General features: G+C 44.1%; 1 protein-coding gene across 4 annotated transcripts in view; it reads right to left on the bottom strand.

Annotated features, from left to right (window-relative positions):
- LOC135414032 (fatty acyl-CoA reductase 1-like) overlaps positions 1-12,781 on the bottom strand; it is a 135,692-nt gene extending 122,911 nt beyond the window's left edge. Inside the window, exon 1 of one of the 4 annotated variants that reach the window (XM_064654277.1) lies at positions 12,759-12,781. The gene's annotated coding sequence lies outside the window, so the exon portion shown is untranslated. Of the gene's footprint in view, positions 1-11,749; positions 12,124-12,296; positions 12,425-12,758 lie in introns of those variants that run through there. The other 3 variants (XM_064654279.1, XM_064654278.1, XM_064654280.1) reach the window with 3 other exon arrangements.
- Positions 12,782-16,733: the final 3,952 nt, after the last annotated feature.

The following is a 16,733-nucleotide window of genomic DNA, read 5'->3' as shown; positions in this document are numbered from 1 at the left end:
TTAGCCATCTAGCACAAAGTACTTGCCTCAAGTAACCACTGATATTGGAAAGCAGAGAACCCAAATATTCAGAGCGCTAGGGCTCTAAATACTGATTAAGGGAGAACAGAGAGCTGAGAAATCCCCACAGCACAAAGACCCTACCCTTAACAGTATCTCCAAAGTACCTGAAGGAAAGAAGAATAACTTACCTTTCTGACACATGACCTTATACTTATTTAAAATGACTAAGTTCCGTGTGGATTCTGCTAGGATGTGGTTCCTTCAGGGGACGGAGGGAGACCCAGAAAGAGTCCCCTTCACTGGCATTAGAGATCTCATTGCTGTCTTGACAAACCTGCCAGGTTACCTTCCAGAATGCTCAGTGCAAGACTGTCACCCCATTCTTCCGACTTCACCAGGGACTTGTCACTACTTGCTTCCGAGTTGAGAAAACAAGAAGACCCAAATGCTGTCTTATGGCAGTGCTTCCAGAGGTCTTCAGACAAACCCCACCATGCTGTTGCCAACTTTCAGTGTTCAATCAGAACAAAAGAAGGGAAGCCATCTTCACCATATGCAGTTTTTAAACACCAGTCACTACTGTATGTGTTAATTCAACACATACACTCTGTTACAGAATCACAGGATGGATCAAGCTGGAAGGGACAACAGTGGATCATCTGGTCCCACCTCTCTGCTCAAGCAGGGTCATCCCAGAGCACATGGCACAGGATTATGTCCAGATGGTTCTGCAATATCTCCAGTCAGGGAGGCTCCACACCCTCTCTGGGCAATCTGTTCCAGTGCTTGGTTCATAGCAAAGAAGTTCTTCCTCATGTCCAGCTGGAACTTCCTGGGCATCAGTTCCTGCCCGTGGCCTCTTGTGCCATTGCTGGGCACCCCCGAGCAGAGCCTGGTCCATCCTCTGCCCCCTCCCTGCACACACTGACACACATGGATGAGGTCCCCTCTCAGTGTCTCCTCTGGAGGCTGAACAGCCCCAGTTCCCTCAGCCTTTCCTCCTCAGGGAGATGCTCCAGTCCCTGAACCATCTCTGCAGCCTCTGCTGGACCCACTCCAGGAGCTCCATGTCCCTCCTGTCCTGAGGAGCCCAGGACTGGACACAGAACTCCAGATGTGCCTCACAGGGCTGAGGAGAGTTAATTTCATGTTCTTTGTTAACAGTGAAGTGGGAAACACAAGTGCAAAACACTATCCTGCTCCTCTTCATTCAGCGTTTGGCACGCTGGCAGACCTCCATATCTGATTTGAAATCTACCACATTTACCTAATTTCCACATACTTTGTACCTGGGATTATCACTCACATGCTTTGCTTTGCTCCCTTTGCTTTCAGGTACTAATGCCACACTCTTACAAGGAAAATGCACATCTCCAATAAGCATATGAGTAAACACAAAGTACAGACACAAGAGACTTTCTATACCAATAAAATCAGCCTGCTCTGGCAGAAAACATTCTCAAGAGGATAGAGACCACTTAACCTGTGGCCCAGAATATCTTGGTTTTGTATCATGCAGTTCTGGTGCAGAAATAGTATTATAATTCTCATGTTTATCCTGAGATATCAGAACATATGTTCCCTTGATAACACTATAAATTATATTTATTTGCAATGTAATAAAGAAATTACTTAATCAATGAAGAAATGCTCAACACAAAAACATGAGTTCTACAGTTGTATGTTTACAACTTATGAATAGGAGGACAATGAAAACAGAAAGCTGACATTTTAATCTTGCAGTCAGATTCCTTCAGAATTTGCTTTTTAAAGGAAAGAAGGTCAACTTCCATAAAGCATGGGAAATGCAGCATTTAAAAAAGCTAAGGCAATGAAGTATGACCTTTTCATCACAGAATTAGTTATCCTTAATGTATTTCCCTGCCCTTAATCTTCCTGAATCTTCAAAACGAGCATCAAATAGATGCAATACCTCTATTAGTGCAAGTAGAAATTTTTTGTTTGCTAAGATTTTTGCACAGCACTGTACAGGATAAAAACCCAATCACCTATGGGACACTCGAGTGAAAAGTCTGTAAATAATTTAAAGGAAGCTACTGCTGGCAATTATGAGCACTTTAGATTAAAAGTATGCCAACACAGGATATTTTGGGCACTGTATTTTGCATGGAAAGGACAGAAGGTTGCACATAGCAGATAAGAATTTCAAAGTCAGAAAGACAGACAAAAAGAGAAAAAATAAGTGCAAGGAGGTCCCCATTTTATTTTAGAAATGAGTCAGCAATACTGGGTGATATTTTTACAAAGCTACATGGAGCAAAGCATCAAATGCTGCCAATGCTACTCCAAAGTGATAATATAGACAACACACTGAAAATGTGTTTAAAGTAAAAATCCACATAAGGACTTGCATGCATCACATGAAAGAGAATCCTACTGTCTTGATTACTTCCAACTACCGGATGTAATAAATTTAGCGTACTCTTCTCACCCACGGGACAAGGTACAAGTTTCCTGCTATGTATCTAGGAGTGCCATGAGACCTACTTCTATAATTCCACTTCTTATTTAAGGGCTCACAGTCACAATGACATTAGTCATACTCGGTGTAGGTGTATGAGGAAAATAAAGAGTATTACTCTCTTTGAAGGAGCCCTGTCATTTAATGAAAGATTTACTTTTACAGTATTGTGACTGTTTTACCGTTTCGAACACGTGAATCTCAGAGCAGAGATGAGTTCTCAGGAAGGGCTCCTGATCACCTTACTTCATCTCCCAGAACAAGAATTACCTAGGCTGCCATGGAAATTAAATGTTAGTGACAAGCAGAGGACTTGGCTTTTGACAAATGCAGATTATGTCACTTCAGAAGACAAGAACTTCCTCATCTTCAAGGACACAATCTTTGGTGAGCAAAGGAAACTCTGGCATTGCATACTATTTTTTCATTTTTCAACATGACTATCCGACTTTTAAGGTGAAATACCAATAGCTAGACGTGCCAGCCCATAACCTTTAAGACTGTAAGTTGAAAATCATATTTAACTTCAAGAGCAATGCAGAGGCAATGTCAAAGTAACCAACCTGTCCTCCTATGTATATCACCATCCTGGTGTGGGGGCAATCTGGCCTTCCAGAAAAAAATGACAAAAATATGTTCACTATTAATGCAACTTCAGCCTGTTGATGATTCACCAGTAGAAAGGTGGCTGTTGAAACTCAACCACTTATGACTTGAAAATCAACGCTGCAGTAAATGCAGCATTAAGAGGCAAATGTTTCCAGGAGGAACCTGAAAATTAAGACACACACACCCCCCCCAGTGGTGTAGTGTGAACAGCCAATGCACTTGTATGCTGTGATTGACCTGCTGTCAGATCACAGTTTAGTTTTGTTTATGTGGTTGGTTCAACAGTACCACTCTGCTGGCACAGTCCAGAGACCTCATCTTTAAATATGAGTTTTCATCACACCATTTTGGAAGCACACAGTTCCACCTCCTCCCCGATATGCCTGCTGGAAATTCTTTGTGGGCAGGTTTGTCAGTGGTGAGCAATACCTAGTCAGTCTTTGGAAAACCCTTAGTTAGTCAAAGCAATAAACAGGCTTTCCAACGGTGGAAAACTCAGAAAAACTCATTGCAGAAAACAACCGCCAGCATCTCAGCTGTGGATGGTCCAATACAACATCCAGCAGAAAAAAAAAGCTGGACCACACCACTTGATGCCCCACGCATGGAGCATTCCAGTACCAGGAACCGAACATTGCCTCTCCACAAATCATCCGAGCTGGACCCTGCAGTGAACAGCAGTGTGCAGGATGTAAGACAGGTGCCTGTAAAACTCTCATTTTAGCGTAAATACAGACAGCTTTAGAACATGGTGGAGATGGGCTGAATTCTTTTCTGAGCCACAGGGATTAATACACAGCCAGCAGTTTGCCCGGTGCTACACAGGTAATGAAGGGTCAGGGATAGGCCAAATCGAAGGTGATACATATCTGGCACAAAATGAGTCTTTGTGGACACAGCCTGAGCTGTCTCAGCTTAGCAACAGCAGAACTAGGCAAAAGAACAACACAAAATGCCTGAGAGAGGACACCGAGATTAGTAAATAGGGGAAATGAAAAAATTAACTGAGAAACGCATCAAGACCCAGCACTTCCCATCAATTCAATGTATTGTTTAGGATGTCCTGAAACCTTGAATTCAAGTATAGCAGAAACCCAGCAGCTGCTTTGAGGACGCACAGGGCAAAGCAGCAGTCACAGAACATAAATCCAAGAATGAAGAAAAATTAAAACTACTATGACAAAAGTTACTGGTGATTTGCAGAACCACCAAGGTTTTCCACTGAGTTGGCAGGTTTGACTACTGTATCTAGGCGCAAGATTTGATGGTTGTTTTGCTCTATGCAACAAAGCATGGCATAAACACCCTGGTACTGCTGGGCTCCTTGCCCTCTCTTCTCTGCAAGTGTCATCAATTTTATTTCAGATGCAAAGAAAGACACAAAAAAGTGCAGAGAGATCACCGACAGTCTGTTCCATACTAAGAGTGTATTAGTTTAGTTTGCTTTGGAGTATGTAGTGAAGAGAGCAGCAACGAGGGCTTGAAGGAGGTCACTGGTAGAAGACAGTGTCATTCAACATCTGTAACATCTTGACCTGGGATTTCATTTCTTCCTGCAGAAGGGCTCCATGGGGAAGTACAAGCAGAACCACATCAAAGCAATAATGTACATTACTGGAGAAGGGATCACAGGGCACGTAAAGAGCTAGGCTGAGAAGTTCCAGCTGCAGCCACAGGAATAAAGTGTAATCTACTGCACGCAGTGTTGGACTACACAGCTATCAGAGCTCTGAGTTTGCATAAACAGATCGTCTGTCAGAAAAGCAAGCAGATTGTTTCTTTGCAGTCTGCAGGATCAGAAGTAAAGCAGGGAGGTTGGATCCAGGGTTAACTAAGGGTATAATTCTGTCTGTCACGTTCAATTTAGAAACATGAATACACGAGATTTTGGGTGTCTCATTAATGGCCTGAGGACCAACACTCTCAGTCTCTTCAAAAAATTTTTTGCCCAACAAAGGAGTTGGGTCCTTTACAGCCATGACATTTAATTCAATAGCCAAAGGAAATCTAGAAGTAGTCCTGGACTGTGACATTCCCCTTGAGTTAAAGCTAGAAGCAATGAATAAACTGATGTCAGTGTATGCAGTAGTTTTGCTAAGGGCTCATTCTGTAACAAAATTTCACCCTCAAAGTCATCCTTAAAATTAGGTTTAAACAGAATCATGCCATCCAGCTGATAACAAAAATAAGAGAACATTGTGAGCAGGGACTACATCAGAAAGTGTTGGGCAGCCAAGTCCTTTTATTTCTCTCTCCTCACCTCTCCCTCACAACAGAGCACTTCTGAAATTCCCCCATTATATGCCCCTAACTCAAGTAGGGACCTATTCATTTTTATGCTTACAGAGCAAGATTTTTAATACTAATGCCCAATAAGACTGTGTGTTTGTGAATAAGCAATGACAGGTGGTAAAAGCAGATGGTTTTAAAAAGATTTGTGGCAGTCCCTGGCTCCACCATCCTGCCAGCTCTGCAGGATACTGGCAGAAGGAGTGGTTCCCTTCCTCTTCCTTCCTTGCCTCACTCCAGAAAATCAGCAGTCTATCTCGCTGGTTGCCACAAAGGCAGGAAAGGATGGGCAAAGCTCACTTGCTCATGTTCTCCATCCCACGTCCAAACTGCTTTTGCCTCTCTGCAGAAGTCCAGCTGAAGGTAACCCATTAATCCAGGATAACCAGCCAGGTAGAGCCACAAACCCACCTCTGTGTTTGCTGGTCCCACCCAGGACCACAGTGGGCAGAGCTCCTGGTTTTGGCAGTCATTCACCACAGATCACAACTCCTTTGCTTCTGGGAGTTGCTTCTGACCACGCCAAAGGACAGGACCTAAGTGAGCACCACCGAACACTCTGGTGTTGAACCACAGCACAAACACCTGCCCTCCAGCACAGACCTCACTGAAAGCACCAGCTCAGGCTTCTGAAGGCCTTGGTGATGAAGGAGGCATCTCAGATGCTCCAACCCTGCATAGCCAAACTTTGACAAATGGTGAATAACCTTACATATCATTACTCATACCGCGCTGGGGAGCAAAGCTCAGAGAAACACAATTATTCACATTACATCTCAAAACACAGAAAGAAGGCAAAAAAAAAATAATTCATATGTCAGCAAGAGCAGCCACAGAAAAATACATTTCCAAATGAGTGTTGTGTGTTTGGCCAAAGCACTGCTGATTGCTACAGCTACAACTCCTCCAAGTTATTGCTACTTGTGCTTACAGAGCAAGGACCCCCTACTAATGAGAAAACAGCATTAGCTCCAGTCAGCTGTAACTCTCCTCTGAGCTATCACAGCACACCTACAAAGATGACTCAGGCCCTTTCACTTACCACCAATGAAGTATTACATGGTGCCACCTCTGGCTGCTACCGAAATCACCTGTAACACCTTAACCATTGTTAACTCCACAGTACACCCATTTCAAAGAACCTTTTGGAACCCTACCGTGCTCTGTTAATACCCACACATTTTGTGCATAAATTAAGACTCTCTTTTAGGATTTACTAGGGGGTAGTGTAGGAATTAAACTCCTGAAAGGGGCTGGTACTTTTTTTATATAGCATCTCTGCTTTCCAGATTTCCCTCTAAAACAGGTGTGGTTGACTCAGTGTCAACATAACACTTATTCTTGTTTTCCATTTCTTTAAACTGCATAGCTTTGTAAGAACCTTTTCCTTATTGTTCATCTATAGCCTTGTTGACAAAATTGAAGTCAATTTAGATTTTCATCATTCCCCTCACAGCATTAAAGCAGTTTCTGAAAAAATATTCTAGAGAGCGTTGTGACACTACAGTGTAATTATATTCAGCATTCCCTGAATAAGAAAAGGCCCTCCTGAACCATCTACAACAAAATAAATTGCCATTCTTTACATGAAATCAGTGAACCTTCCTTTCCTTTAAACAATGAGGTTTAGGGCTGCTCTCAGAAAAGGAAAACCAAAACCAACCAACCAAACAAAAAGGCACTGTCAGTCCAGCTGGCTCCAATTTTATACAGCATTAGAGAAACAGCAGTAAAAAACGAGTCTGCTGCAAAGGTAAATACAGCCATTAAAACCTAGAATAAAAAACTTACAGTTATTTCCAGAGAACACCTGTTGGTAAAATTGCTTTTCACCTTTGGACACAATAAAACATGGATCTGGGCTTGGATAATGCCAGGGTAAAAGACAGCTAACAATTAAATTGTTAGCATACAGGTTTGTGACCAGTCCTCCCATTCTCAAATTCATTAACCAGTAATTAAATTTTATACTTGTGTCGTTCCCACGGGACAATCTCCTGCTTTTCAGAGCAGATATGGATGATGGATACTGGTATAAGGGGTTAAAAGTTAAATAAAGTATGAGGAAAACCTATTATATGAATCTCTTATGGGCATAGCTGCTCCACAATTACTTTCAGGAAGGAGAAAACTTTGAGATCAAACACAACAGTATATTTTTGGGGAACGAGGTATCTTTTTCTGAGAGCATGGGTGCAAGAACTGAGCCCCTTGTAATTTCCTGTCACTTGAAACTGCCCAAGCCCAGGTACAAAGAGAAACACACAGACAAGCAACTCTTACAATACACAGCTAATATAAGCTTAGAACTGAACACAATTACAGTGAATTACAGGTATATTTTCCAAACCTTCAATATGCCTTATGCTTGAACAAAAATTAGTGTAGCCAGAGATTTGAGGGAGAAAGCCTTTCCAATTTTCAATAATTACCAACGGAACATTAATTACATGCCTACACATAAGATCCTACTAGTGACTGTGTAAAGACCTAGTTAGCTGTAATTTTAACACTGTATATCACCCAAAGACAACTCCATTTTCTAAAGTAAGCCTGAAAGTGCTGTGAAAAAAAAGAACTAAAAAACCCCAAAAAAACAAACAAACAAACAAAACTACAAAAAACACCACAGACAAAATATCTACTTCAGATGGTGTTAAAAAAAAAAAGGGAATTATAGGCTTACCATTCAAAAAATCAAATAGAAAAAAAAAACGCAATAAAAGACAAAACATCCTCTGCAGCATACTCTTTATGTCCTTCAAGTTTCCTCTTTGGCTCAGTCCACCAGACCCTTGAGGGTATGTCTGCTCGGGTGACTGGACACAGGCAGGCACCACTCCTCACCCTCCAAACTGCCCAGATAGAAGCCAAACTAAATCTGGGAGCTGTGCAGAAGTGTTAGCACAGCACCAAGTGAGCTCCTTAGGCTGCAGGTCCGTCGCTGGTTTAATCTGGTCCCAGCGGGGCTCCCACCGAGCGCGAGGAGGATCCCCCCGCTCTTCCCCCAGCACAGGTCTCCGCTGACTCCTCGGCGCGTTTTAGTCATGCGTTGAGTCAGACCCAGGAACTCATCCAACTGAAAACCAGGCCAACAGCAACAACAAGAGCAGATTTGCATTTGGCCAGGAGTGACAGTACCAGCACAAGCGGGAGATGGGGAATGCGTAGCCAGAGGTGAGGCAGGAAGGCAGGATGACCCTTTGCCAGGAGCCCACGTTTGTGGCAAATTAAAACCACCGCCAGGCCTCACCCCTTGCCCTGCAGACAGGCAAGATCTGGCTGTCTCCAGCCCAGCTTCACATGGACACAGGTGAAGAGCTCACCAACAGGGAATACTTTCATGTAATAGTTGCTTGAGCCAGGGAAGTGAACATCCTTCAGATTATCCTTATTTCTAGGTACATCTGGTGATGCCTGACTCTTTCTATGACCTACAGCCGATAGTTTAGATAATCTCATTGAAGAGCATTGCAATATTGAAACTCATTTCTTAAGTGTCCTTTGTGGACCAAGGACCGTTAGAGACTAAGAATGCTATATTTTTTCACAGTAACAACAGGGTAGTAATGCAACAATAGGACAATGCTAACTTACCCCCTGCAGCTATTGTTCCCAAAATTTTCCTACAAACATAGAAAAACAAAGCAACATAATAAGATAAGCAATAGCATCCAGCTGAGTCAAGCACTTGTCAGTAGAGTGTCCTCAACTCCCCTGAGTTATTCTTCACTGCCCTTTGGCTTCTAAGAACTACTCAGATTGTGGTATCATACACACACACAAATAATTAAAAAAAGAGGACCTTTCTTCCCTTGTCAATTTCAAAACATTTATTTTTTTCTCCTTCCCTATGCCCTTGTTCACATGATCTGTCCCTTGTATAGGTCAAAATTATTTTCTATTGGGGAAAAAAAAAATTGCAAACTGATTAGAATTAGGAGCTTCCTATGTGAAATGTGTAGAAAAAAAAATACTTTTTTTTTTAAATGACACTAACAATGCAGTTTGCTCCTTTGGAGCAAGGATCTACGCTCTGCCATGGGATTTGAAATCATCAGTATCCAATGATTTCTGATTTGTGTTCCTCTGCTGTACCATGCAGACCACACGACAGCTTCTGTGCCCTTGGACATATTACCAATTGTCCCTGTCACGGTCCTTCTGCCCTGTCAGTATCCACGTCCTCCCTGCCAGTACCCCCACACCTTCCCAACCTTCCCCACCCACCCATCCACCCCCTCCCAAAATCCAGGTCTGTCAAATCTGAACTGATTTTGGGGAAGGCACAGGAAAATTATCAGTCAAATCTGCCTCCCATAACAGAGCCACAAACTTCGTGCCTCTGCTAACAGGCCACTTCCTCTTACTTTTCCAGCATTTGATCTCTAGATTCTTTTGTTTTCCCCCAGCTGACACGCTAGGAGCTTTATTTACTCAGGCTTTTCATACATGGTCTTCAAGGTATTTTAAAACTGTACTTCCCCCCAACCACTAATTTAAACAAGCTTTAATAGGGATTAGACTTGAAACCTGAATTGGCAGAACTGAGGAATTTGCAGCTTTGTGACAGTCTCAGATGCATCCTCGAACATCCTCTAAATATAGTATAAGGCTGGCCTAAATCTGCTATTGCTTCATGTTTAATTCAGATACCTTTGAGTGAATGCATCTCTACCCCCTACAACTTTTATTCTCATCACCTATGTATTGAAATTTACCGTTACTTTAACTTAGACAAACACCCCAAAGCATGGAGAAAATGTTTTAAAACACTATACTTATGTAAAAGCAAGTTATCAGGAGAACACAATAGATCTGCAGATTAAAGCACTACATTGCAACACGGATTTCACAACTTCACTAAGGCAACTATCAGTGCAATATTTAAACTATGTAGTTTCTTTAAAAAGGAGACGAGTACATCAGTAATGAACAGAACTTCCACTTTTCTAGTCAAGAACATTACAGGTAAGCAGGAAATGATGCTTTTGATACAGCAGTGCAAATCAATACAAACTCCAGTAGCAGATCTCTGAACTGCCACCAGCTTCTTATCAAGTGGAGAGGAAGGTTCCCAGAACACAAGCACATGTAGAAAGTTACACTCTAAACTAACTGCCAAAGCAGTGTCAGCTTTGGTATTGAAAGCTTCTGAAAGGCCATGCATTTTGTTACATTCTTGGGATCATCTAATATTTCAACTTCACACTTATTCTAATACAAACTCAAGAGAAACAGGATTAGGGCTGATATGGATTTTAGAACACATTTTTCTAGGCTAATAATGACCTTCAGAGATACCAAAATCTCAGTCTAAATAAAGATCCAAAACTAGCCCTTTCACTGAATTTGTAGTGCAAACTGTGTACTTCTGGGTGAATCAACTCCCATTTAGTTTTAGTGCTTCCCGCTGCAAGATAATGGCCTGTCACTACTTATTTCTCTACTTAGTTATGCCCTTAAAAGGCTCTGAGGCAAACACCTAAAAGCGAATTGTTCCGAATAACAACATTACTGCAAAGGGCTGTATAAGACAAGACAAGGTCACGTGTCTCTAGTTTCCAGAGAACCCAGGATATCCTCAAAGGATCCTGTAACAAAATTCGGGATAGATCTCAGTGATGGACAGCAGGGGCCATCCAGTCATTTCCCAACCAAGAGACATAGCAAGGAGCCCTCCTCATACCATTAAAACTATTGCTGTCTGATACTACACTTCTTAAAAAAAAAAAAAAAAAAAAAAAAAAAAAAAAAGAAAAAACGTATGGGCCTAACAGCAGGAAAACAAAAAGGCAAGCCTCCCCTAAAATTACATCTTCCTTTGATTTATTTTTTTAAACAGCACAGCACTGAAGATTTACCCCCTCCCCGGAGCAAACCCTGCTGCGGGCAGGGCGGGAGCCGCTCACCACATCCTGCCCTCACTCACACGGTCGCGCCCCGGCTCCAACCCTCCCGAATGAAAACTGAAGCTGTCCCCGGGGGCACCGCACAGAGCCCACCCTGGTCCTTCCCGGCGCCCCGGGCCGCGGTACCTGCCCAGCCCAGCCAAGCCTAGCCCAGCCAAGCCCAGCCCAGCCCGGCCATCCTCCCTCTACGCCGTCGCCTCTTCCTCTCCCCAACACCACCTTTTTAGGTGCTTTTTGGATGGTGGTTTTTATTTTATTTTATTTTCGCTTCCCTCCAGTGTGCCCCAGCGGGTAGCTGTTACCTTCAGTGACCGCTTTTCCGAACCAATTCCCGTTTCCAAACCACTGCCCCTCGCCTCGCCCCCCCAGCCCCAGCACGCAAGCAACTCCCGGCAAAGAAGAGGAGGAAAAGAGAAAGAGAACGAACGAAAGAAAAAAAAAATAAAATAATTACCAAACCTCTCTCGTTCTCCGGGTCTGACACTGTGTATCCGGCCGGGGGAGGGAGGCGGGGAGCCGCAGCGCCTGCCCCGCTGCTCCGAGCCCGCACCCGGGGGCGGGTGAGCCCGCAGCCAGGGGAGGATGAGCGCGGAGCCGGGGGAGGATGAGCTCGGAGCCGGGGGAGGATGCGCTCCCGCCCGCCCGGCGGTGCGGACCGGGTCTGGCCGGCTCAGCGCCGCGGGCTCTGCGGCGGGAGCCGCCGGGCACAACGAGCACCCCCGGGGCGAGGGAGAGGGGCCATCCCCGGCAGGATTCGGTCCCGTGTGTCTCCGTCCCCTCTCCCCCGCCTCAGGTCGCCCCTTCCTCCCCGGCCCCCGCCGGTACCGCCCGCCAGCCGCGGGCGCAGCGCCGCTCGGCCGCCCCGGCCGCTCCCCGCGGTAGCGGTGCCGCAGGGTGTGCGGGCGCGCCGCGACAGCCCCCGCAGGAGCCAGCAGGCGAGAGGAGGCTCCCTCTCTCCCCCTTTTCCCCTTCCTCCCTCCCGGAGTGACTCCGCTCCTTACCGGGCTGCTGGGGCTCCTGTGCCGTCTCCGGGCTGCCCGGGGCGCTGGGGCCGGAGCGAGCGGCGGCGGTTCCTCAGCGCCTCCCCGAGCCCCTTCCCTGCCCTCGCCCGCCCCCGCTCCGCCTGCGCCGGCGTGAGCCGCCGGCCGGGAATGCGGGAAGCGCGGCCGGGCTGGGCTGGAGCCCCCGCACGCGCCCAGGAGAAGGCCAGGGGAGGCGTGGGAGGGGGGACCGAAAGCTCCCAAATCCATGACGGAGGGGCAGGGCGAGTGGTCCCTCGGGTGTCCTCCAAGGTTGTTGCACCTCCTGGTCTCCTCAGCTTAAAGCAGAATTTACGGCTGTGATTAAAATGTTCAGGGAGAATGCTGTACCCAGAAACGGAGTTACAGGATCGGCATATTAAGTTAATTACGCAATTTGTCTTAGGAGCATTAGGAAGAACCCGAGATATGCAGCATACCTACCTTTTCCAAAAATAATAATTTTCCCACTCCAGCGATAGAAGATAGGCCCTTTAGTAAGATCTTTTCAACCGGAAAATCAGCAAGATGTGACCCTTTTATATCCCCTTATTACAGTATGTACAGTACGTACTGTATGTACAGGCATTAATTAATTTTACAAGGTTGTGTTTATTTCGTTACTGCATTATTGTCTTCAGTTTATTAGTGCTGGAAAAAAGCCAGCCCCACAGAGGTTGGGTAAGATGCCCACTGATGACTGAATCGGTATCATAGCTGTCAGCAGAACACCCCACACCAAGGGATTAGGTACTACACCCACAACTGCAGTTCTCCCACCTCTAGCTCCTTTCTTATAGGCTACATGTGCCTGCCATTCCCACACAAGACCTCCCTGCCCCTGTTTGCACACCTGGGCACGAGCAGTTAAAGGCTAAGTCTAGACGGAGTCTCTAAAGCCTTCCCGTTTTGACCTCATTCTGCCTGGTGTCCTTTCAGTACATGTGCCACTACCCTTGATGTGACACAGGGCATAGGGCTCTAAGACCAAGGTGGACCATAAGAGTCCAAATTGCCCAGGACACAAGATTTATGTTGACCACTCGCCACGTTACACCTACGTAGTTGGAGGAGGGTTGTGCAGAGGTGTTCAGGGAATTCATCCCAACCAAAGGGGTGGGATGTAGCACCTCGATGTCATGATTTGTATAGATGGAAGAAAAGCTGCTGCCTTCTCAAATAACCAGGTGCTGTTGCAATGGATTGGAGCCCTCAACAGGAGAGTGAAAGCTCTGGTTTCAATTTCATTTTTGATTTTACGAGGAAAAACAACCTAAAACTTGTTTTGTGGTTGGACTTGATGATCTCAAGGTCCTTTCCAACCTAAATGATTCTATGATTTTAGCGAAAGAGTTTTGGATTCATTTTCAGGGAAAGAAATCACAGGAAGTGGTTCTGTGCAAGGAGGTCCCAATTTTTTGCAGAGAGTGACTGACGCTTGCGGGGGTAATTCAGAGTAAACAGCATTTTGGTTGCCTTTTTCTCAGGCATATTCTTTAATATAAGGCCTCGACTGGCCAGGTCTTGACTGACCAGGCCTCTGTCTAAGCTGAAAAGTCATACCTGAAATGCCAGCTGAATGCTTGACACCGAAATGAGAAACAAGTAGACAAAGAAGTGAATTAATAGAATAGTTAGTGAGGGGTCGCTTTGTTCAAAGACCATGATCTTGCAGGTTGAGAAACAACCTGAGGGAAAGTTTTTGGGAAGCACAGAATGAGAGAGAACTATTGCTGCTAGCATTATCTTTCAGGACACTGAATAGAGAGCTTGATAAGCATGAGTTCTTGCAGAAACTCTTTCATGAGACATTGTATGGGAGACAAAATATATTCGAATCTTCAAATTTATAGGAATTCCATTGTGAAGTTTCAAAAAAGCAGACAGGCTTGAAGAACAGTTCCCAACTAAGAATCAATTAGGACACTAGTAGCATGTCAGAGACAGTTTATGACAGCTTCCCAGAAGTCTCTAGAAAAAAATGTTGAGGTGATAATTTGATTAAGGAGATGAAGAAATAAGAAGGAATCATTATAACAGTGCCAACCTGAGAAGGGTGCCCTTTGAACCCAGGAGGTGATGGTAGCAGTGCAGTTCTCACATGTGTCAAGGGATGGAGCAAACCTAGAGGCTTCAGCTCGAGAAGCAATGATAATCTATCCAAAGTCTTGTGGGAGTGTATAGGAAACAAGTGTTACATGCTTTTTTTGGGGTAAGATGGACAAGAATGAACTGCATGAGAAGAGTACAGAGTCAAAACCTGCAGTTTCCTCTGAAGAGGACTGCACGTACTATTATACACTGAGAAACATGCTATAGGTTCTCAAAACTCACTCTTGAGCATCTTTTTTTTGTTGTTGTTTTTATTTCATTTAATTAAAAGATAAGCTTTCTTTGGCTCCTATCCAGATGTCAGTGTTCCTCTGAATTCTTGCCAATGTGAGCGATTCAATATTTGTGAGGTACCCAAGCAAAGCAATCATTTTTCCATTAAGCATCCAGAGGAGAAACAAAATATAACAGAAGGCATGCAAAAGTAATTAACCTTAGGTTTTCCCCCAGAAATTTCTACCTATAGCTTTAAAAAGTAGCAGCTTGACCTATGATATTTGTGTTGCTTCGAGGCTGATGTTGCTCTGTTACTGCTGCAATACAGAAAGGAAACTTGTGAGAGGAGCTGATTTTAGGTAATACAAAATCCTACACTTACCTTTCACTTGTGTTTTGATAATATACTGCTTGTTCAGATTAAGGTTCTGAACCACAGGTAGCAGGATCCCCTGCTATAAAACAGAGTGCAGAGCAGCACAGAGATATTCTAGCTGTCATGAACAACCTAACTCTGGATAGAGTCCTATGGGAATAAAGAAAAAATAATAAAAATCAAATGCAATAACTATTAAATTTATTCTAAGCCCCGTGTGATGATGCCAGAAAGTCATGTCTCTTTTAAAATATTTTTTACCAGCCACTCACTCCTACTTATGGCTGCCCAGCTTCAATGATCTGAGGGATTGAGTCGAAATTTCTTTTAATTAAGGCTTATTTGGCAACAAAACCTTAAATGAACACCTGTTATCTCTATGACTCCCAGTACACATTTCTTATATATCTGATTTAGCAAGTCAGCTTGCCCTCCAACCTTTTCACCAATATGGTTGTTACTCTGGATTTGGAAAGGGTTTGTCTTCTGCAATTTTTATGAGCCCCACAATTAGTACATGGCCAGTGTGCACATCCCATCAGTTCTTAGAGTGCTGTTAATACCATTTTATTAGGTCAGACTAAAATTCTGGTTAATGGAGTAACAGACATTTGAAAAATCATAAAGCAGTCAAACTCCAAACAATATTAATTGCCAGATATTGCAGTCATATTTTAAAAATTAATTTTGCTACTGATATTTATCTGTCTTTTTTTTTTCCTTATGAGAAGGAGGGAACTAATTAAGTATTGTTGCATTTATTTTCATAATACGAGGAACCCACATTTTGCAGTTCCACTTTTTTCCAATAATTTGTTAGCCTTCAGCCAAGGTACTGGTGAAAATTAGGGACTCTGAGAAGAGAATTAAAAGTAAGCCTGTGTCCAGTTTTGGGCCCCTCAGTACCAGAAAGACATTAAGGGGCTGGAGCAAGTCCAGGGAAGGGCAAAGGAGCTGGGGAGGGGTCTGGAACACAAGTCCTGTGAGGAGCAGCTGAGGGAGCTGGGGATGTTTAGCCTGGAGAAAAGGAGGCTCGGGGGGACCTTCTTGCTCTCTACAACTATCTGGAAGGAGGTTGTAGCCAGGTGGGGGTCGGGCTCTGCTCTCAGGTAACAAGTGGCAGGACAAGAAGAAATGGCCTCAAGCTGTGCCAAGGGAGGTTCAGGTTGGACATCAGGAGGAATTTCTTCACTGAAAGGGTGGTCAGGCATTGGAGGGGGCTGCCCAAAGAGGTGGTGGAGTCACCATCCCTGGAAGTGGTAAAAAACATGTAGTTGTGGTACTTGGAGATGTGGTTTAGTGGTGGACTTGGCAGTGCTGGGTTAAGGGTTGGACTTGATGATCTTAAAGGTCCTTTCCAATGAAAATGATTCCATAATTCTGTGATTTGAAATCAGCTGCTGCTTTTTTTGCCAATTGGGTGTGAGCACTGAATACTGAAAAACCAGCAGTGAATTGCCACAGTGCTGCAAATAATGAATTAAATACCTCATGTTTTCAGGTCAAATTAGGCCAAAAAAAATAATGCTCTTTGCATGTCTGAAGTGCCTCACATCTCAAAATGCCAAGCCACTTTGAATTAAGTGATTGATGCCAGACAGAAATAGGCTCCTTGTCACATGAGCCTTAATCCTGCTTTTTTAACCATAGACCTTACAACGTTTGAGCTGTAGTCTTTCAACTTTTTAATATGAATTCAAAGGTGGAATTTGGTT

This window comes from Pseudopipra pipra, chromosome 5 (genome assembly GCF_036250125.1).
Source record: "Pseudopipra pipra isolate bDixPip1 chromosome 5, bDixPip1.hap1, whole genome shotgun sequence".
Classification (NCBI taxonomy): Eukaryota; Metazoa; Chordata; class Aves; order Passeriformes; family Pipridae; genus Pseudopipra; species Pseudopipra pipra.
This window is presented reverse-complemented; position numbering and strand designations above follow the sequence as displayed.